The sequence below is a fragment of the Rattus norvegicus genome, chromosome 5 (genome assembly GCF_021556685.1).
Source record: "Rattus norvegicus strain SHRSP/BbbUtx chromosome 5, alternate assembly SHRSP_T2T, whole genome shotgun sequence".
NCBI lineage: Eukaryota > Metazoa > Chordata > Mammalia > Rodentia > Muridae > Rattus > Rattus norvegicus.
This window is the reverse complement of record NC_141538.1, coordinates 54,955,563-54,977,637: the sequence shown is the minus strand read 5'-3', so window position 1 is coordinate 54,977,637 and position 22,075 is coordinate 54,955,563. Positions and strand designations below refer to the sequence as shown.

At 44.6% G+C, this 22,075-nt stretch overlaps 1 protein-coding gene across 2 annotated transcripts in view; it reads left to right on the top strand.

The window, feature by feature from the left end:
* Mob3b (MOB kinase activator 3B) overlaps positions 1–22,075 on the top strand; it is a 196,130-nt gene that overhangs the window by 36,083 nt on the left and 137,972 nt on the right. Inside the window, exon 1 of one of the 2 annotated variants that reach the window (XM_087550195.1) lies at positions 12,800–12,982. The gene's annotated coding sequence lies outside the window, so the exon portion shown is untranslated. 2 annotated transcript variants of the gene reach the window in all.

The following is a 22,075-nucleotide window of genomic DNA, read 5'->3' as shown; positions in this document are numbered from 1 at the left end:
AACTCCTATGCAAAGGGACTCGGATTGTGAGCACGGGGGTTCAGTTACCTGGAGCTTTCCATTTAGTATAAGTGAATCCTTTTAAGTTTGTTCAAAGGTGAATTTGTGAATCACCAGGGCCAGCCTGGCCCCTCCCTACTAGCACAAGCATCACACAATCCAGCAACTCCTCTAATTAAAGGTCTAGCAGGCTCCAGAGATTCCCAGAGCCAATTAAACAGCACTCACCCTTGTACCTCCCAGCAGATTGGGGAGCCGCTTGGCCTTTGCTGTGATTGATATGAAAAGTAGCAACGTATTTTCAAGCATGTTTAACACTGTTGGTATTCGATGGGGCACAAGCTTTCAACACAGCAGCCCTTTTCTCCTCCTTGCTTTTGGAGTGTGAGAACACCAGGGAGGCAGCTTGCACTGTGCCTCTGGCTGGGAATCAAGGCCCTGCAGAGGGGGTTGGGCAGCTGGAGAATGACAGTGATGGGGGAGTGGGGGAGGGGGGGCAGGCAGCTGTCATCTGAATAGCATTTCCCTCTGTCATTATCCTTTTGCCCAAGGCTCCCTCCATTCATATTCATGGCTTCCAGGCTGCAGAGCATCAAGGCCAGCTCCCTTTGCACCTTTCATGCCTTGTCTTTCTGGAGTTTCTTGTCAATTTCCAAGGAATCTTTGGGCCGATTCAGAAAAGAAGAAGCTAGGAGAAATCGGAGCTAGTTAGGAGACACTCTGCTGGGAAGAATTTACTTAAATGCCAGAAATTAAAGCCAAATCTGTGTGGTAAGTTAATTTCAGATTCGCTTGTTATTTAACTCCATTAATTTTCTACTACTTATTGATGAATTGGTTCTACCTGTATGGAAACTACTTTTGTGCTGATAAGAGAGCTCCTTCCCCCAGGAAAACACTTATATTCTAATTAGAAGGCTGTACATATTTAGTACAGGAAGTCTAAAACTGCCACATGTAAATAAGGTACAAAGGGGGTTGGGGATTTAGCTCAGTGGTAGAGTGCTTGCCTAGCAAGCACAAGGCCCTGGGTTCGATCCCCAGCTCCGAAAAAAAGAAAAAAAAAGGTACAAAGAAGAAATGTAAAAGCCACTCTCATCAGCCATAAGCAGTAACTGCTATTGCGTCCCAGGGAAACATGTCTGTACACTTTTAAAGGAGACAGAAGAACTTTAGGTATACTGCCTTGAGCACACTATTCCAGAGGCGCAGGCAGACAGGCTTGTGGTTTTGTACAACCTCAAAAAAATGAAACAGAGTAACATAGAGTAGGGCATAACCTTTTCTACATCACCGTGTGCTCGTTTGTGTGTAATACTAAATCATAAATACCTCCATATGAAAACATTTCATTGAAAATTTTATTTGTCTACATATAAATTCATAATTTGAGTATTCTGTGATTTTTTTGGGGGGAGGTTTGAATCTATACAACAAATTCTGGCAATTTGCATACATTTCTACAAATAAACTTTGTGGAAACCCATGGTCTTTCAATAGAAAAGAGTCTCAAAATGATCTGTCAAAGGGGTATTTGAACTTCAAAGTGACCTCCACAGAGCCTCTAGGGAACCTCCCGGGACACTTTGTGAGGCTCCAAACAGGGAGGATAGCCCTTCCAGAACCTGCCTTCATCCAGACATCTTCACAACAGGAAGAACCGCTGGCTAGAGTTTCTTGGACAACACTAAAAGGAGAGTAGAGTTCGAAAGGCTCAGGATATGCTTGCAAGAGTGGACACAGAGGGAGTCATCTCAACCCTCGCTCGAATTAGCATTTGGTTTCTGTCACGTATGGTAAACATGCACGACAGAATGGGTAATTCTGCAAGAAACAGAAATAACTGCTGGGGAACATCTATTTGCTCTGAGAACCCTTGGGAAACAAGTACTTCATAACAACAGCATAACGAGGCCACCGGGGTGCTGAAAGCATTATTTAATGAGTGACTTTAAACGTCTCTGGGAGCTTGAGGAGAGTTCAGAGTGGATAGATTCCTTCACTCACAAAAACAAACGTGGCGTGGCTCGTTTAAGACAGAAGCGCATTTTGAAAACACGTAATTCCCCATCTCCTGTTGCAACCAGGATGCGTCATGCTTGCCGAAGTCACGATACTCTGTTGAGAGATGAGTCCATTTTTTTTTTCAACATTTATCTTAGAAGTCTAAACTTCTGAGCATACCTAGAGAGGTTGAGAAGTCAATACTGTACTGTCTGGGTGTCCCAGTACACGGAAGACAGTCGTGGGGGGTAAGCTGTGATCTGCCAATGGCTCTCCTCAGAAGAGCCACGCTCTGCAACTAGGTCAAAAATGATAAGGTTTTCTTAGTGTTTGTCTAATGGAACTTGGATTTCTCATTAACGATGATGCCTCTGAGATTTTGGGGTGGGGTCTGGGGTTTGAGATAGGGTCTCAGTGTATAGTCTTGGCTGGTTTGGAACTCAGTATGTGGAACAGGCTGGCCTCGGATTCACAGAAGCCCGCCTAGCTCTGCCTCCTGAATACTTAGGATCGTAGCTGTAGTCCACCATGCCTGGCTCTTGGTCTGGAGTTAACTCCAGGAGTCATCAATCTCTTGGCTCGATTTTGGTGTTGTCCAGGTCGGCAGGCATTCCTGGTTCCTGTAAATCTACGAGATCACTGATTAGGAGGTCCTATAACTCTTGAGCTTCCCCCTGATTCATTTCATGTAGGGCTGACTTTACGCTTTTATTATTTAGGGAGTGAGACACAGGGGAGTGAGTCGAAACAGAAATGTGCAAAAACAGATCAGCTAGTGTGAGGGGACGGTCCACCCGCCCCTCTGCCGAAACAAAGCATGGGGCTAGTTCACTAACTGAAGAATATGAAGCGGGAATTCTTTTATATTTTTTCAATAATTAATTAATTTATTCACTCTACATCTCAGTATCCTCCCCCTCTCCCAGTCCCCACCTCCTGCCGCTCCCCCTATTTTCCTCTCCCTGTCTCCTCAGAGAAGGGGGAGGTCCCCTGGGTATCCTGCCACCTTGGCACTTAAAGTCTCTGCAGGATTAGGCAAATCCTCACTGCAGCCCAGTTAGGGGGAGGGGATCCACAGACTAGTAACAGACTCGGGACAGCTGTCCTCCTCCCGCCTCCTCCAGTTGCCAGGTGAACCACCTTGAAGACCTAGCTACATGTCTGCTACATTGTATGCAAAAGCCAACAGCTATTTTCTGGAACTTCGCTCTTCACATTCATGGACCCCACTCCTTCATTCATTTCTTGACTTGCATCCTAAATGGACTTTAGGACAGCAGGGGAGGAAGGGTCTCTGAGCCCTGAAGAGCTCTAGAGGTGGGTGAATGCGTTTGGGACGGGTAACAATGGATGGAAAAGGGGAGCCCTGCTTTCGCACAGCTTCGCTCATTTAGAACCTTTATCTCTGCTTCCTCTTGGAGCCTCAGCTCTCAGGCTCGGCCAGCAGCAGCTCAGTAGTAGCAGCAGCAGCACTGGGAAATGTAACCTCTTGGCATTAGACTGGCTCAGCCTTTCCGATCACTTGTTGGCCTCCCAGAGGACTTGGGTTCAATTCACAGCCTCGATAAGGTGGCTCACAACCATGTCAACTCCAGTTCCAGGGGATCTGATGTCCTCTTCTGGTCTTCCATGGCCACCAGGCATACGTATAATGCACAGACTTATTTGCAGGAAAAACAGCCATACACTTAAAGTTAAAATAAGGAAATGTAGCCTTGGCTACTTTCAAAGCCACTAGATCACTGGATGACATTTTACTCCACTCTCCCACCCCACCCCACCCCATATGAGAAAAGCTCTGACGCCATAGACCAGACTAGCCTCCCTCTGTAAGAGATTCACCTACATCTCTCTTCTAATGCACTGAGATTACACGCATGCGCCACTCCTGGCCATGATTTATGCCTTAAAAGGATCTTCAGGATCTAAATTTTGCCATCTTGTCAAAACTTCTATAGGGAACAGGGTAGGAAATATAAATGTATGCACGTAGGAAGCAGATCAGAGTCTAGTGTTAATCCACAAGGACTGGAATCAGGTAGCAATAATGGAATAGCCTCCTTTAGGACGTGTCTTGTGCTTTTCTGCTGCAGCATCCAGGCGACTTATATAGATGATTTTTACTCATTTCCACACCTTGCAAGCTAGGAACACACATCCCTTTTTTTATTTTAATGGATTTTCTTTATTTACATTTCACACGTTCCTATCTGGAAAACCCTTATCCCGTCCCCTCTCCCCATGCTTCTATTCGGGTGCTCCTCAACCCGCACACCCACTCCTTCCTGCCTCCCCACCCTGGCATTCCCCTACACTGGGGCATCAAGTCTTCACAGAACCAAGGGTCTCTCTTCCCATTGATGCCCGACTAAGCCACCCTCTGCTACATAAGCTCCTGGAGCCATGAGTCTGTTCACGTGTGCTCGTTGGTTGGTGGTTTAGTCCCTGGGAGCTCTGGGGGGTCTGGTTCGTTGATATTGTTGTTCTTCCTATGGGGTTGCAGACCCCTTCAGCTCCTTCAGTTCTTTCTCTAAAGTTCTCCATTGGGGACTGTGTGTTCAGTCCCATGGTTGGCTGTGAGCATTTGCCTCTGTATTTGTCAGACTCTAGCCTCTCAAGAGACAGCTATATTAGGCTCCTTTCAGCAGGCACTTGGCATCTGCAATAGTGACTGGGTTTGGTGTCTGTATGTGTATGGGCTGGATCCCCAGGTGGGGCAGTCTCTGGATGGCCTTTCCTTCAGTCTCTGCTCCGCACTTTGTCTCCCTATTTCCTCCTGTATTTTGTTCCCCCTTCTAAAAAGGACCGAAGCACCCACACTTTGGTCTTCCTTCTTCTTGAGCTTCATGTGGTCTTTGAATTGTATCTTAGGTATTCTGACATCCCCATTTTTTAGATTAGAAAACAGAATTTACTGGAGGGAGGGCGATGTCTCGGGCTTCACAGAAGCCTGCGTTTGCGTGGTCCACAGCACTGTTCTTTCTTCTATGCTATCCACACAGACTCCCACGTGGAGCCTCCGCCCAGCAGGCTTGCTTTTGCAGCGTGTTTCCTCTCATCTGTCAGCTGCACGGTGGAAATTTAGCGCATTAACCCCAGACAGCTCTGAAACTGGAGTTAATTATCTTTTACTCTGATACAAATTACTAACTGTTCTCTTCAGGCTGGTGTGAGGTCTGGCAGCTCTTGGCGCCTAACTGCAGTCTGAGTAAGTGGTTGAGTTCGTTGGTCTGCTAATTTGTAATTTGAATTGCTAGATATTAATTGATTTACTGAAAATCTTCAGGTACACTTCCTCTGGGGGGTCATTGGACTTCCCGTTAGGTATTTGGTCTGCATCTATTGCTTGGCTCTGGAATATGTTTAAGGGAAAGCTTGTTGATCAATTAAAGAATTTTTTTCTTCTTCCTCCTGCAAGTGTGCACAGAGATATGTATATGCAAGTTTACAGACTAACAGAATCTACTTAAGATGCCCGGGACTGCCCTCCCTCCACTTTCAAATCTTACTTACAACATTCTTTTTTTTTTTTTTTTGGTTCTTTTTTTTCGGAGCTGGGGACTGAACCCAGGGCCTTGCACTTCCTAGGTAAGCGCTCTACCACTGAGCTAGATCCCCAGCCCCTACTTACAACATTCTTATTTCTTCAGTATATGGGTTTTCAGTTTGATGGAGAAGTGAGAAATCCTTTTCAGTTTATGTGTCTCAGAGCGGGGTTTCAGATGTACTTTACAGGGTTGTTTAAAAGGCGCTGCTAACCGAAAATGCCTGTGTTCTTCATAGTTTCCCATGATTTGTAAGAAAGACATTTTGTTTCCCCCTTTGATAACCAGCACAATTTGCCTCAATCTCTGTTTCTCTAATCTGTGGAAATGGTACCACACCCCCATCATGAAGGTGTTTATTTTGTCTTTTGACAGACTTTAGAGTCTCAAATGAAGTTATAATGTATCTTGTTCTCTGTAGTTATAGATTACATGTTAATTTTGTTCACACTGTATAATTACATAAGTTCTTATGAAGAAATACTATACTTTATGAGCAAAAATTAAAAAAAATGAGTCCTGTGCTAAAGGCATATGCATAAATATTATTCCTATCGTTTCTTTCCCTAGTATGTGTCAGTTCCTAAATTTAAGAAAAATGATCATATGGGTATGTTATTTGGGGCTTTGATACAAATTTTTTTGTTCTTGTTTTCTATTTTAATCTCCCTGAAAATGATGTATTTATCTTCAGTTTATGTGTATTAGTGGTTTGTCTGCATATACATACACACATACGTTTACTTACATGTGTATGTATGTATATACGTATGTATGTATATGTATGTGCACTGCCTTCATACGGTGCCCAAGGAGGCCAGAAGAAGGTGTCATATCCTCCAGAACTGAAGTTACAGTTGAGGCTCTACATGGGTGCTGGGAACCAAACGCAGGTCCTCTACAAAGGCAGCCGGTGTGGTTAACCACCAAGCCATCTGCTTAACCTTCCTTCTAATTTGCTTTTGTAGGTTTACTTCTGGCCTCCCTTTGACCTTCCCACCTTTCCCACAACACTCGATGGCATTTATTAAGAATGTTTTATGTTTTCCTATGTGCGCATGCTATGGGTAATGAAAAGCGTGGAATCAGTCCTGAAGTGGAAGGAACCTGATGGGAGACACTGACCTGGACACTCTTAGGGCAACTCGTGGAACCTGCCTGGACCTCCTGCTCCAATTCGTCCTCCCAGCCCTTGACACACTAACACCTCTGCAATCGAGCGCTGTTTCTTCTGACTCCTGTATTCCTTTTGTCCCACCTACCAAATTCCTGTCCATCTTTAATGACCGATTTCAAATCTCACCTCCCACTGAAATGCTGTTGTTTGCTGCCTCCTCTTTGAGCAACTCATAATTGTGCAAGCAGGGATGACACTTTCATTACGAGTTTGCAAGGGTGGGGTGGGGACATAAAAACACGATCCCCGTGTCTTTATCTCTAAGTTCTGTATCTTGTTCTTTGTTCTTCCAGAGCCCTAGTACATTGTAAGTACACATTATTAAGTGTTTGCTCGGGGTTGGGGATTTAGCTCAGTGGTAGAGCGCTTGCCTAGGAAGTGCAAGGCCCTGGGTTCGGTCCCCAGCTCCGAAAAAAAAAGAACCAAAAAAAAAAAAAAAAGTGTTTGCTCACTAAAGGCAGTGGCCTCGGTTCCCTCACAGGTAGGAATCTGGTTGGTGTACAAGGAGGGGATGGAATCTGTGTTACAATACTGTGTGAAGTTCTGCTTGGCAAAGGGCTTGGTTAAGAGGACTCCAGGTATGTGGTGATCCATGCTTATCTGTGAAGTACAGAAGGAAAGCATTCTGGTGAAAAGTGAGAAGCCAGTTTACCCTGGTGGGCACACAAAACATGTTTGTTTGTTCTAATGTCTTTATAAAATGTTAAATTGTTCCTCTGCCCAGTGTACTGGCTGGTTTTTATGTCAGCTTGACACAGGTTAGGGTCATGGGGAAAGAGAGAACTTTGATTTACAAAGTGGCCCTCAACAGATCGGCCTGTAGGGAAGTCTGTGGGGAACTTTTTTTTTTTTTTTCCGGAGCTGGGGACCGAACCCAGGGCCTTGCGCTTGCTAGGCAAGTGCTCTACCACTGAGTTAAATCCCCAACCCCTGTGGGGAACTTTTTAATTAGTGGTTGATGGGGGTGATCCCCACTGTGGGTGGTGCCACCTCCTGACCCCCCAGTCCTCTAGGCAGGTGGCTCTGGTATGTATAAGAAAATGGGCTAACTAAACCATGGGGAGCAAGCCAGTAAGCAGCATTCCTCCATGGCCTCTGCTTCAGTTCCTGCCTCCAGGTTCCTGCCTTGAGTTCTTGCCTGTCTTTCCTGGAGGCTGGACTGCACTCTATAAAATGAAATAAACCCTTCCCCGCCCACACTGCTTTTCATTGTGTTGACCCTAACAACAAACACACCGTCAACCCTAACAGACACACCTAGTCTTGAGCCATCTTTCCTCCTCCGTGGCTATTGTAAGTTGGTCTGCTGAGTTTATTTAATTAAATAGAAGTAGCCATATTAAGGATTCATAAAGTTGTTGAAAGGTTTTCAGTAAAGCTTTTATAGTCATCAGACGATAAATAGACTACGGGGCCTCTTGGCAGTGTCCTAGAAGTGACTAGGATAGCTATTTTTTTTTTAAATCTATTTATTTTCTTTTTTTTTTTCCCCCCGGAGCTGGGGACCGAACCCAGGGCCTTGCGCTTCCTAGGCAAGCGCTCTACCACTGAGCTAAATCCCCAGCCCTAGGATAGCTATTTAGTTCCATTTCTACAGCCACTCATTTACTCATGGCCTCATCCTACTCATGAAGATAGGTCTCACCAAAGCTCCCTGGGTACCAGGCATTATTCTGTGTACTAGTCAAGCAGAGGACGATAAAATACAATCCTTTTAACAAGGATCTCACTCTCTTTTAGGGAAAGAGAAGACCAGAAAGCTGGCCCCCGTCTTAACAAAAATTATGAAAGGGGAAAGCACAGAGGTAGGACGCCCGGGCTGTGTCCGGGGGAGCAAGGGCAGCTTTCCAGAGACGCGTCTAATCTCGTATCTGAGGAATGAGCAATAGCGAGCCACAGGCAGGGTCGGAGCCAGAGGAGGACAGACATAGGCCAGGAATAGTCTGCACAGGGCCTGTAGTCAGAGAATACAGCCCCAGAGCTCCAGGAAGTATGTCTGCCTGGAGAATAGAATTTAAAGAGAAATAAATGGATCAAGATCAAGACTGGCCCCTTAGGCTGTGGCCAGGTGCTTTGACTGCGCTGCAAAGGCTGTGGAGCACCTGGAGGAAGCCCAGGCTTTGATGATATCCGCGCTTTAGAGGGACCGCTCCGGCTGCTCAGTGAGGTAGATGGATGGGTTCACTGGCAAGCTGGTTTTCAAGCAGCTGTGTGCTTGGGTCCCCCCACGCCCCAGTGTTGATCAGTGAATATAATTTTATGATCTTCTCTGTCAGTCTCATCTGCCAGAGCTTAAAGGAAAAAGTGTGACCTGGAGAAAACCCCATCTACCGTCCCATTCTCAACCATGACTGTTTACAGCCTGAAGTGTCTCAAGCAAACAGAAAGAAAAAGTGGTATAGGATGAACAGGCACCACTCAGATCTGGCAGAAGTAAATTGTTTGCCATACATGATTAGCGCTCTCTCTCTCTCTCTCTCTCTCTCTCTCTCTCTCTCTCTCTCTCTCTTTCTCTCTCTCTCCCCCTCCCCCCTCCCCTCCCCTCTCTCTGACCCCCTCTCTGTCTCTGTCTCTCTCTTTCATAACCACATTCTTTTTCCACTGATTTCCTCTTCAACATTACCATTAACCTTGTAGTTGGTAAGCATAGATAGATAGATGATAGATGATAGATAGATAGATAGATAGATAGATAGATAGATAGATAGATAGATGGTATAATTTAAGTAGTCCAGGCCAACCTTGAACTCTCAATCCTTTTGCTTTAGCCTCTCAAATAGATGGACTTACAGACACGTGCTGCTGTTCTTGGCTTTCAAATACATATATTTTCGATTTTAAAAAAATTACTATGTGTATGTGCCTATGTGTTCCTGGTGCTAGTGGCTAATTAGTGGGTGTCAGGTCCTCTGGAACTGGAATTAGCCGTGGTTGTGAAGCAACATGTGCTGAAAACTGAACCTACTTTGAACCAGCTGAACGATCTTTTCAGCCCTTCTTATGTAATTTTCTTTTTTACTATTTTAATATATGAGAGAACCCATAAAGAACATAATATCAAGTTTTACAGTTGTTTTCCTGACTTTTTAGAGATTCATCTGTATTGAAGGTGGCAAGAATATACTTTTGTTCCTTGGGACGAGTTTACTCACATGATGGTATTGACCCTTAGTTCCTTGCTGAGCAAGGACTTGACTTCTTTCCCTTTGTCTTGTAATGTTTTCCTTTCCAGGGATCTATTTCAAGCTAGGATGCAGGCTTCTACTTTTATGTTGCTCTAGCAAGCCACCACCAAGGCTGCTCCACCCACATACACACCATTCCCCTTTTATCTCCTAATTAGGGAAGTCCACGCCTTGCCACCTCCAGTTTGTGCTATGTTTTATACCAACAACATCGTTCTCTCTTCCCATGGAGAGAGAAATGGGATTAGTATGAATGGGGAGAAATTCCAGGCAAGTGTGACTTCAGTTCAAGGTGAAGGCATTAACCCCCACCAGCCATAAACCCATTTACTGCTTTTGACTGTGAGAGCTGAAGATCAGCCACTGCTGGGAATGGATCTGAGTCGAACAGAAGCCTTTTCTTAGGGAAACTGCTGCCTTCAGAACTGTCTGAGATGAGGGAGTGCACACAAAAGGCTTCGGTTGGATTTCTGTGCACAGCTGAAAAGCTTAAGTGACCAAAAGAAAAACCACAAGAAGAGAGGAGAATGGACTGGGAAAAGCAAAAAGAAATGCAGTCAACACCAGCTTTTACCTCCCATGGAGAGCATATACTAGGAAGCCACCAGGATGGAGGCCTAGAAGAAAAGCGATTTGTAGACGTCCAGCCTCAGGGCATCATAGAGCAGAAGATTGCAGGTCAAGTGTGAGCTTGACGAGTGGCCATCAGGGATGCTGGCCATCAGGGATGCTCACCTGACTCTCAGGAACCAGTCTCCATCTTGGTAGGCTTCTGACTGATCTGGTTTGCAAATCTCTGTCCACTCAGACTAGTTGGTACACCAGACTGTTTCTCTTGAACTCTGATCTTGAAATAAAGACTATTTATCATGGAAGTGGAAAGGGTGAGCCTAAGAAGTCATGACCAACCTAAATGGTGCCCTGATATTGTCGAAGAATCAATGGGGAGAGAGTAGTCAAATAGCCTCAGGGTGTCCATCACCAGTGGGGTCATTCAAATTCGAACACAAAAGGCAAGTTCCACACACTTCAGTTTGTGACTCAGAACACAGCAGAAAACACACCACCATGCTTATTACATCAGTCTACCCGTATGCCCCTCCCCATCTCAGGGAGCTAATGCGGGCCCAAGGGAGTTCTGTGCACACGGGGCTCTGTCTCACAGCTGAACACCGAAAGCCAGGAAAACCCTTGTCTCCTAAGGGGTCTTACACATCTTCACTTCCAATATCTTTATTACCCTGAAATTAAAAAAAAAAAATCTCTGTAGATGATACCTCTGTCTTTACTGTGTTTATTAGGAAATCTGTGCGCTCTCTGATCTGCAGGCGGTCAGTATTTCTAGCTCTGCAGTCTGTCTGCTGTGCTGATATCCCAGGAAAGAGTTCTAGCTGTTTTGTTCATCACAGCAAACCTATCCTGATCCAGCAGGTCACAAACGTTGATTGGGAAAATTCAGTGTAGATTTTCAACTCTTCATGTAAAAACAAAACAAAACAAAAAAACCCAAAAAACAAAACAAAACTTACCTATCAACTCAGTGAGCTTACGCTTAAGTGGTCTGCAAGAGTCACTACATTTTTTAATACACAGAGTAGTATTCGATAGTATCGTAATACCTTTCCCTATCACAAAATCGATACACATATTCCCAATGCCTCCCACACTGAGTAAGTACCAAGAGAGAACAAGGGGGGAAATCCCAAACTCAGTGTCACAGCAATTCTGCTATTCCCATTCTATAGAGAGTTGAGGAGTTCTGGGGTACAGTAAAGAGGAGCAATCCAGAGGCTCAGTCACTGAGGCATGACCCCACCCCCACCCCCACCCCACCCCCGTGATTTGACTGGGAGAGTAGCATTATGGGGACCTTGGCATCTGGGAAAGAAATAGGTAATGGAGGTTGGTATTCTGTCTAAGCTCCACCCCCACAGCTACCTGGCAACAACCAGGTATGCTCCGCCCCACAGTTGCCTGGCAACAGCCAGCTGTGCCTGAATATAAGGGCTGCTTGCCCCCTCCTCTCCCTCTTGTTCTCTTTTGCCCTTACTCTTCTCTTCTCTTATGCCCTCATTGTCCCTGTCCTTTCTCTCCCCATTCCCCTGCCCCCTTCCTCCACATGCTCATGGCCAGCCTCCTTTGCTTCTCCCCTCTTCTACTCTTCTTTCATTAAACCTTTTCACGTGGAACCATGTTGGCTTTGTGTGTTCTGCTTGGACGCAGGCCGAGATTTAAACCCCAAAAATGGAGAGCACAGGGAGGTGGGGAGATTTCGGGTCGGCAGGGGAGTTACCTAACTCAAGTCCCCTTCCTGCTTCTGTAGGATGACCTTCCCAACCTCTCCCTTCACTGGATCTTTGTGAGGCGCAGAGAGGGTCAATGTCAAGCAGTGCAAGCAATGGCAGACGTTAAACCAGAGATTGTTGCTCCTGAAGAGGGAAGGAGCTTTGTTAGAGCTGGCGCTTGGTTTTGCTCAGCAGGGGTTGTACTGTGGAACCAGATCGATTATGTTAGAGTCCCGTCTCTGCAGCTCTCTGTTGAAGCGACCTTGGCTAGACTATGTAACTTCCTCAGTTTTGTTATCTATAACCCAGGATTATTAATAACACCTCATAGGCGCTCTGAGGATTAAATAAGTTAATAGTACACAGTAAGAGATATGTACAAATGATTTGCTGCAATCTCCCGCTGTCACCTAAGATTCACCACTGTGTGAGACCGAATACCAACGGGGCATCCGGCTGAAACTGTCCACCTGGCAATAGAAACCGCCAGCCCAGGACTCGGAGGAGTGGTCTGTTTAAAAAACGAAACTGGGGCGATGCTGATTTTCCTGGACGGCTTTTGTGCTGACAAGGTTAAAGGCTAACAACAGTCACATTCCATTCACTCAGGTTTAAAGGTCACCCTTATGGTTAAGTCCCACAGTCATGCCCAGGGCAAGTAAGTACTTCAGATAGACTGTGCGCTTGGAACTCATTGAGTGGGACCTGAGGGAGCCCCTACCTGGAAATGAGGTACCTACGGAACAAGTCTGAGGAAGCTTTGGATCCTGAGGTTTGAGAGTACAGGTGAGGAGAGAGGGAGGCTCCCAGGGTAAGTGCAGAGCCGGGAGCTAAGAACGGGCCTGAAAAGCAGCAGGAATGCTGGGAGCAACAGAATGTTCCTGGGACCACTGCCTATGGAGGCTACTCCACAGCCCTTTAGTGTGGAAAGGGGAGGGTGAGTCTAAGACTGGATAATAGCAATTGCTTTTCAGTTCTTTAGGTCCTTCCTTTCTCTCTCTCTCTCTCTCTCTCTCTCTCTCTCTCTCTCTCTCTCTCTCTCTGTGTGTGTGTGTGTGTGTGTGTGTGTGTGTGTGTGTGTGTCAAGAAAGGATTTCCCTGTGCTTTCCACTGACTCCATCTCACTGGTGCAAGCCTAGAAATGCCCACTTCCTATGTCTTTCTGCCCCTATAGTTTTGTGAAACTCCAGGAGGCTTTGACTGAACTTTCCTAGGCTTAACCCCTTCTTCTCCACATCACAAACAAGTATGCATAAATCCTCGCCCGATTTCAGCCCACTCCCTAGACAGGCCTGACAGGCCATGCCTTTGCAAAAGAACATTCCTTAGGAACTGCAGGTAGCGTTCCCCACATGGGCACCATTTACTTCCCCTAGCGGATCTAGTGGGAAGTAAACTCAGCCTGAGCCTTCTGCGCTCAGCTCGCCTGTACCCTGTCTGCCCTGAAAGACTTTGCTCTCTGTCCTTGCCCCTAAGTCGTACAGGCCCCTCCTTTCACCAGAACTTGGATTGGAAAGTATTCTTCGCCCAGCCCTGAGAGAAATCTAGCATGCATGGTGTTTCCTAGGCTTTGTAACTTTATCGAATACTGCATGGAGGGTGGAGAACTGAACGTGGACCCCTCCGCCATGACCCCTCCGCCATGACCCCTCCGCCATGACCCCTCCGCCATGACCCCTCCGCCATGACCCCTCCGCCATGACCCCTCCGCCATGACCCCTCCGCCATGACCCCTCCGCCATGACAGTGGCCAGGTAGCCTGGCATTGCTGTACTTTCTCCATCACCACCGTACCCTCAAACCACAAAGGGGACCAGATCTTCGAGACTTTCTGAGGCCCTAGGTCCCTTTCTACCCACGCACATTCCAAACATATCAGCATCTGCCCACACCCCACATTAAGTGTAATTTTTTGCTTCAGGCCATGAAAAGCGTGTTTATTATTTGCTTTTTGAAATCATTTGACTGTAAGTAGCTCATGCAATTTATAATTGGCTCAAATTTCCCCAGAGTTATACAATAGAGAGTTCTTAAAAAAAAAAAAAAAAAGAAAGAAGAAAGAAGAAAACTGTCCTAAGAATTATTTTCATATAAAATAAAATATTTTTAAAAAATAGATTTAGCAAAGAAGTAATTATCATATTTGTAGACATTTACTTCAATCTTGAGAAACTTTCTGGTATTTTTCTGTGGTCTCTTTAAAACCACCAGATCTTTATGTACACTGCGTAGAGATTCAACTGGAGGTGCCAGGAGGCCTGACAGCTTGAGTTCAATACCTCAGACCCACATGGTGGAGGGAGAGAAATGACTCCTGTAAGTTGTCCTCTGACTTTCGCACAGTGTCCTAGTGTGCACACCAGCCTTCGTGTGTACATGCATATACATGAAAGGTTTTTTTTTTTTAATGCAACAAACATAAATAAAAGGACTTGTAAAAAAAAATGGCTTCAAGAAGTTGTTGGTTACTCCCTTAACATTTGTTGTTGCACCAGTGTATCTTGCAGACAGGAGGTCACTTTTGTCGGTCTCAAAGTTTGCAGCTAGGTGATACAGATTTTCTCGTGTAGCATGTAAAATAGTTTCCAGCACCATGACTATTAGCCAGTAGGGTGAAGCTTCTAGTTGGTAGAAGCTTGATTCCTTCATGTTTTTGTTGTTGTTTTGGTTTGGTTGTTGTTGTTTGGTTGTTTTTTTTTTTTTTTGGTTCTTTTTTTCGGAGCTGGGGACCGAACCCAGGGCCTTGCGCTTCCTAGGCAAGTGCTCTACCACTGAGCTAAATCCCCAACCCTGTTGTTTGTTTGTTTGTTTGTTTTGGGTTTTGGTTTTTGGAGACAGGGATTCTCTGTATAGACCAGGGCGTCTTTGGATTTGCAGAGATTTGCCTTCCGAGTGCTGGAATCCAAAGGTGTGCGCCACCACGAATTCTCCATGTTTAATGACTTAAATAAGTTGTATCCTCAGCAATCTGATCTGACCATAAGGTTGTGGATGGACTTAAGGGTCACAGAACCTATATCTGACACAGCTAAAGTTTCCAACAACCTGAGACTAGAGAGATCCTGGGCCCTAAGGGAAGCCTCATTATTATTCTGCTAAAGGAACATAGCAATAACATGATTCCTTGTGACACGACACTGCTGTAGGTCAGTGACTCGGCCCTCCCCTGAGAAACTTCTTGCAGTAGATGGTAACAAACACAGATCCGCACCAGACAAAGGGCAGGGAGGGAGAGACAGAGGTGACTCCAAGGAGAAGGGTCATCTAGTCCAACAACACATGTGTGTGAATTCACGTATGTATGCGACATATATGTGACATTTTGCATAAGACTCGAACGGGTTGAAATTGAACAGAGTCCCAGCACTGGGAAGGAAAATAGAGAGTCCCACCGTTAATTAAGAAAATGATTTGAAAATGAGACTTGCTGAGAAAAGGAAAATCACTTTTCTCTAATGGAGGGACACTGGGTTTATCAACCACACTCCAGGCCAAGCCCTGCACTGAGGAGTAGCTGGCCAACACATGACAGATTCCATGTTTTCTTTGTTTTTGTTTTGGGATGTGTGTGTGTGTGTGTGTGTGTGTGTGTGTGTGTGTGTGTGTGTGTCCTCGGGCATGCAGATGCGCACTTGCCCGTGCTCATGCTCATACACTTTTTGTTCTATTTTTTGAATGAGATGGGGACTAGAGGGAACATGGAGTTGGATAGTTGGTTTGGTAGGGTGCTAGGGATGCTGTGGAAGGAGTTGAAGGAGGGGAAACAACATGATCAAAATGTATGAAAAAAATTACATTTAAAGAAAAAAGAATGTAGAAATATATGATAATGCAGTAAAAGAAAAATTAAGACAATGAAGTAAAAGATCATTCCGTTAACTTTACAAAGAAGGGCTTGTTGGATTCTAAAGACACACAGACTGAAAAATTCGAGAGAGGTTAGAATTGAAGGCACACGCGTCTGAGGCTGTGATCTCAAGGAAAGTAAAGATTTCCATCGCCTTAAAATTCAAGTGAGTGAAAGAGGCACGCTGCAACTACTAAAAGAACATCAGGTGACGTAATTTTCAGAGTGGTTGTGAAGGAAAACAGATGACAAACCCAAGTAGTTTTCAGAAACCCAGAAAGGAGAGTAGAAAAGCTCAGGAAGTGAGGTGCAAAAGTGAGGCACGAAAGACCGTGCAGACGTGAACTGAGAGAGCTGTAATCATAGTAAATACAGATCAGCTGGTGCTGCTCCAGCAGAAAGACACCTCAAACTGAAACGCTTTCTGGGCAGAGAGCTCCCCCTCCCACCTCTGAGTCAACATTTAAGGCAGGCTCACCCATAAGGAAGCTGCAGCACCTGAAAGGGTCCAGTCTCCAGCTTGGCTGCTTCATGTACCAGCACCATCCCCTGTCAAACTAGAAGAAAAGAAAAATAAGTGTTTTCTTGATTGTGAAGTCTGATTGTTAGAGCCAGCTCCTGTGACGTCAGTTTCTTCCAAGGACCAGGAAGTAAAAAGCTGAAATAATCATCATGGCTTCTTATTTTTCTTTTCCTGCCTTCCTTTTCTTCCCCATCCTCCCCAGCCTGTAGGGTACCTTTAAAATTGCACCTTTTCTAAACATCCTGGATACCCAGGTATCCAGGAAGGCTCAGAGGAGACTTGGTGTAAGCAAAACTGGCAGGAAAAAAAAACCTCCAGACATTATTTTAGGTTTGGAGTGACCACTGGGGCTGCATGTGTTCTACATTTGAATTATCCAGCATTTTCCCTATCCGGTAATGTTAGGTCTCTCAGCCAAATGATAAGGTTGAGCAGGGTGGAAATTACAGGGCGAGGCTGCCACTGGTGTGTGAGCATAAGGCATCACTTCCATTGATGTAGCAAAGCTTTTCGAGGGCTGCTCTTCTGGTTCGGCGTTTTAGCTTCTCATCTTGGTATTTATTTCACTTACTACACGTTTCCCCATGTGTTTGTTCTGCTTCATCCCCTTGCGTCGGGGGCGGGGGGGAGTGAATTATTAACATTCTCTCCCCCCTGTTGCCCCCACACTCTGTGTGTGTGTATCAGGCTTGGCGGCAAGCATTTTGCCTGTGGAGCCATCACAGCGGGATCTAAAGAAGATGTTTAGAGTTTCTGTTGGCGAGGCTCTGTCCTAGTATACTCATGGTGATTTTAAGTGTGTGAGCGTACCCCTCTCCTCCACGATACGTTCTACTTCTCCTCTCCCACCTCGTCTTTCATTCCCCCTAAAGCTATAACATACGGGTTTACAAGTTATGAAAATTATCCAGACTTGTTCTTCCTTGGCCAAGCAGTGTAAGGAGCTTAGACTATTTGTAATTTAATGGTCCTTCCACCTTGCTGCTACCTGTAATATAACCACGAGTTGTTTAAAACTCCCTGATGATCTGGGGAAGGCTGTACCTTTAAAAGATGAGGGCGCTGAGAGAGGTGTTACTGTAGCTTGTGTCTCCTTTGTTCACTCTGTTTATATTACTCCCCCCCCCCTTCGCTTTATCCTGAAATAGATCGTTAGTAATTTTCTGTCAGAGGTCTTGATTTTTGTTTTTCCTTTTATTTTTCGGTATGGGTATACTTCCTTCCAACTTTTGAGCAGTCATTTAATTGGGTATAGAGAACAGTTTGGTCAGGATGATCTTTTGAAAAGGTCTTTGAATAAAAAAAAGCCCTTATTACATGTATTTATCTTGTGCCTATGCTTGTGTGTTTTTTGCATCAGGAGAGAGCTTTCTTCTTCCACCTTGTATGTCAAGGATTTGGAGCGTTTAATTAATTAGGAGTGGCTGAGGGACCTTTACTCGGGAGAGCTAGCTTATGGCCTGCAAGTGGTATCTTTAAGCCATTCTGAATGTTATTCTGCTAATTCTGTTAGTCTCTTTGTCACTGATGTAAAACCAGCCGACGGTATGATGTCATTATTCTGTTAGCGATTTATCTTTCCCTGTTTGCAGATTTTCTTTCCAGATTTGTTTAGTTTTTATAATAGTTCCTGGTGTGTGTGTGTGTGTGTGTGTGTGTGTGTGTGTGTGTGTGTGTGTGTGTGTTTGGAGAGACAGCTCAGTGATTAAGATAATTTGATGTCTTACATTGAACTAAAGTTTGGTTCCCAAGATCCATGTCTAATAGCTCAACGGTTGGCAACTCTAGCTACAGAAAATCTGATGTCCTCTTCTGGCCATTGAAGGTGTTTTCATACACACACACACACACACACACACACACACACACACACACACACAGAAAATATAAAAAAAAACAAAGCTTCAAATAACACATAATAAGAGAGAGCAGTAGAGAGTAGTTGGGAGTAAATATGATCAAGTACATTGTATACATGTGTGGAAACATGTTTATTTAAACAAGAAATAGATTACTAAAGTAACTTTAAGAAGACAGCAAGGACCAATTTTTTTAAAAAAAGAACATATGTATTGCTTGAATTCTGTGAAATTCTAAGCCTTTACCATTTCAGTTTTAATATTGCCTCTCTTACTTCATGGAATCCAATTTAAATTTATGCTTTAATTTTTTCTAATTTAATTTTCACATTCTATAGATGTGCTTTCACATGTATTCTCTCCCTGCGACGTTTACGTATTTATTTCAGATCTCTCTTCCACCACATTTTTTTTTTCAGCTGCAACTGAATGCATTGTGGTTTTCCTCTTTCTCTTTTCCTTGTTTATTTTATCACATATTTGAGACAGGGTTTCTGTCTGTAGCCTAGGCTGGCTTAGAGTTCACTAAGTCATTCAGACTAGCCTAAAACTCAAGGAAATTCCATTTTAGCTACGAGAGTTCTAGGATTAGAGTCATGATTACCATGCCTGGCTTGTATTTTATTTTTTAAAAACTCTATTTACAAGCTGCTGAGATGACTCAAGACTCAGCTGATAAAACTGAGATGTGTGCCACCCTAAGGTTCATCCTTGGAACCCACGCAGTAGGAGAGAACTGACTCCTGCATGCTGTCATCTCCACGGGTGTCCAATCATAGTCATGAAAGAATCCTATGTACTGGTTTTCTCCTTTTCTCATAGAGGATAGTGCTTGGTACATTTTCTCCTTTTAGGTAGGAACTTTTGAAAAGCATGATTAGTGTAGAGACCCCGTAGTCGATGACTTTTCTCTTACCCACCCTCAGTTCTTGGGGTGCTGTTTGTTTCCGCTCGCTGTGGGCATGGTTTCTCTTTTGGCCTCACCTCCGATCTTTGATTTGTTCAGTTGGGATAGTTTATCCTGAGGGAGACTCATGAACCTTGAGCTACTAAAAAAAAAGTAATAAAATCTTCCTACTGAGCAATCTGAGTTTGCTTCTGCGAAGGTCTCCCTGGTCCAGGGAACATTTTTATGGTGATATATTGGTTCAGGATTCTTTTACAACGTAAGCAATGTAAATCTTGGTGACTCGCCTTTCACGGCATTGGCTTGGTGCTTCATCCTCCTTGGTTGTGCTTTTTACTGAAGTATGACACTGTGGCATAACACAGTACAGACTTCCCTGCGTCCTGAGGACAGTGGTAGTTTTCATAATTCTACTTCCATATAGATGGAGTCTTTCCAGAGTTCTGATGGTGTCGTTTTCTCATTCTGGCTTGTTTTCCTTTCAGGGGAAGGCAGTATCACCTGTCCTCACTTGGGCTTTTCAATCTCAATCTAGGGCTGAAAGTAGCTGTATCCAGACTCAAGTCGCCCCTAGCCCTTCAGCCCACTGCTTTGGCTTTAGGGTTACTGTTCAATTCTGGACAATAGTAAATAGAGCATCGTGCTTTCTACGGTCATGAGATGCATTCTTATGATGGCCGTCCTGGGTTGTATTTTATGTTTGAAATTGAAGGGGAGATGCTGATGAACTCAGTCAAATTTAGTTTTTAATAAAGCACACATATTCACAAACTATTAATTAGCTACCTATTATGTTCCTGGCTCTGTTATAGTTGTTAGGGTATTAAAAATGAATAACTCAAAGTCTTTGATTCCCCTCAAAGGAAAGACAAAAGGAAGAATATGTGAAGATATAATAAAATCAGATGAAGTCAGAAATGAAGGAGGAAGGACCAGGTTGGATGAGAGTTGTATTTTGGATCCAAGGGACCATTAGTAGGAGGCTTACATGGGAAGATGAAGCAAGCAGCAGGCACCTAGATGGGATTAATAGTGCCAGAGAGTTTTTACAGTTATTTTCCTCATAGTGTGTCAAAGGACCTGAGTAGAGGCAACATAAGGGCAGAAGAGTTCATTTGGCTCACAGTTTAAGATGCTATAATCCTCCATGATGGAGAAAACATGACAGTGGAGCATGGAAGGCTGCTAGCCATGCTGCATCTGCTGGGAGGAAGCACAAAGTGAACAGGAAGTGGTCTGGGCTATACAATCTCCACCTCCTATAGGATCTACAACCTTCCCAAACAGAGTCATCAGCTTAGGACCAGGGGTTGAAATACTTGAGCCCATGGGGAATATTTTATGTTCAAACCACAACAGCAACCTCTTGGTTGGAGGTCTGAGGTCGGAGCAGAAGGAAACTGCTAATCCCTGTAGGATGATGTCATCACGCAGGTGTAGGCAGGTACAAGATAGAATGAGGCCTGTCATTGGGAGAGAAGGAAGGGTGGGTGGGAGAAAGAGTTTTTAGGAAGAGGAGGAGACTGGAATGGGAAGGTAGAGGAAGCTCGGAGAGAACATGGAGGCTGATATTAACATTCCACTGTGTATTTACAGGTTGTTATGAATATTTTTAAGGGATGGATGTGTACAAGGCTTTGTATGTTTAGGTGGGCAATTATATCTTGTCATTTGGATCAGAGGTTATTGTGTTGTGTGTTCTTTCATGTGGTGATTTAAGTTTAAGAGAGTATGTGTGGGGTTGGGGATTTAGCTCAGTGGTAGAGCGCTTGCCTAGGAAGCGCAAGGCCCTGGGTTCGGTCCCCAGCTCCGAAAAAAAGAACCAAAGAGAGAGAGAGAGAGAGAGAGAGAGAGAGAGAGAGAGAGAGAGAGAGAGAGAGAGAGAGAGGAGGCCAGAGACACTAAGCCGACACGGAATTGGGATGTATATTTCTGGCATGGTGGCAATCTGCCTTGGGAACTACATGGGTAAAGAGATTGTTGCCAGGCTCAGAGAGAAGCCATCAGCAGTGTGAAATGGGGTGGAGCAGAGCAAGTGAGACATTTTGCTGACTGAGATTAAGATGTCTACCAGATGTCTTGGGGGGCACTGCGGTGCGGGATCCGGATCCAGTGTGGGATAAAATACAGCATTTTTTTTTATAATTTTACAGTAACAAATCCCCATATTAAATTATCTAAGAACTTCACAATGACTTTTTTCCATGTAGTTTCATGTTCCTTTTTTAAATTTTATTTTTCTTGGATATTTTATGTATTTACATTTCAAATGTTATCCTCTTTCCTCCTCTCCCATCCTTCCTGTCCTCTCACAATGACTCTTAAAAGAGCCTTCAACCAAGCACAAAGTTCTCCTGAATGTGCTGTCTGATTGGGAGAGGAAAGAGGAAGCAGCTGTTAGCACCCTGGGGGGTCCATCAGACTACAATAAGATACAATAAGATACAATAAGAGAAGGGAAGAGTGGAAATATCCTCCTGCTGTTCTGAGATTTTGGAAAGCCCTTGCAGTGTCCTGGACCTGAAGCCACCTGTTAGTTGAGTTTGCATCTCACAGAAGCAGCTTGGCTTCAGTGTCCTCACCATGCTAGGTCATGCACCAATAGTGACCCCAGGAATCTCAACATTGACACAAATGTAGAGAAGGATTTCAAAGCACAGCAGCTGTTCCTGGCAATTAGGCTCCTTGTCTTCTGGACACTTAGAAGTATATAAGGCAAGTTCCTTTTAGGGGGAGGAAACAG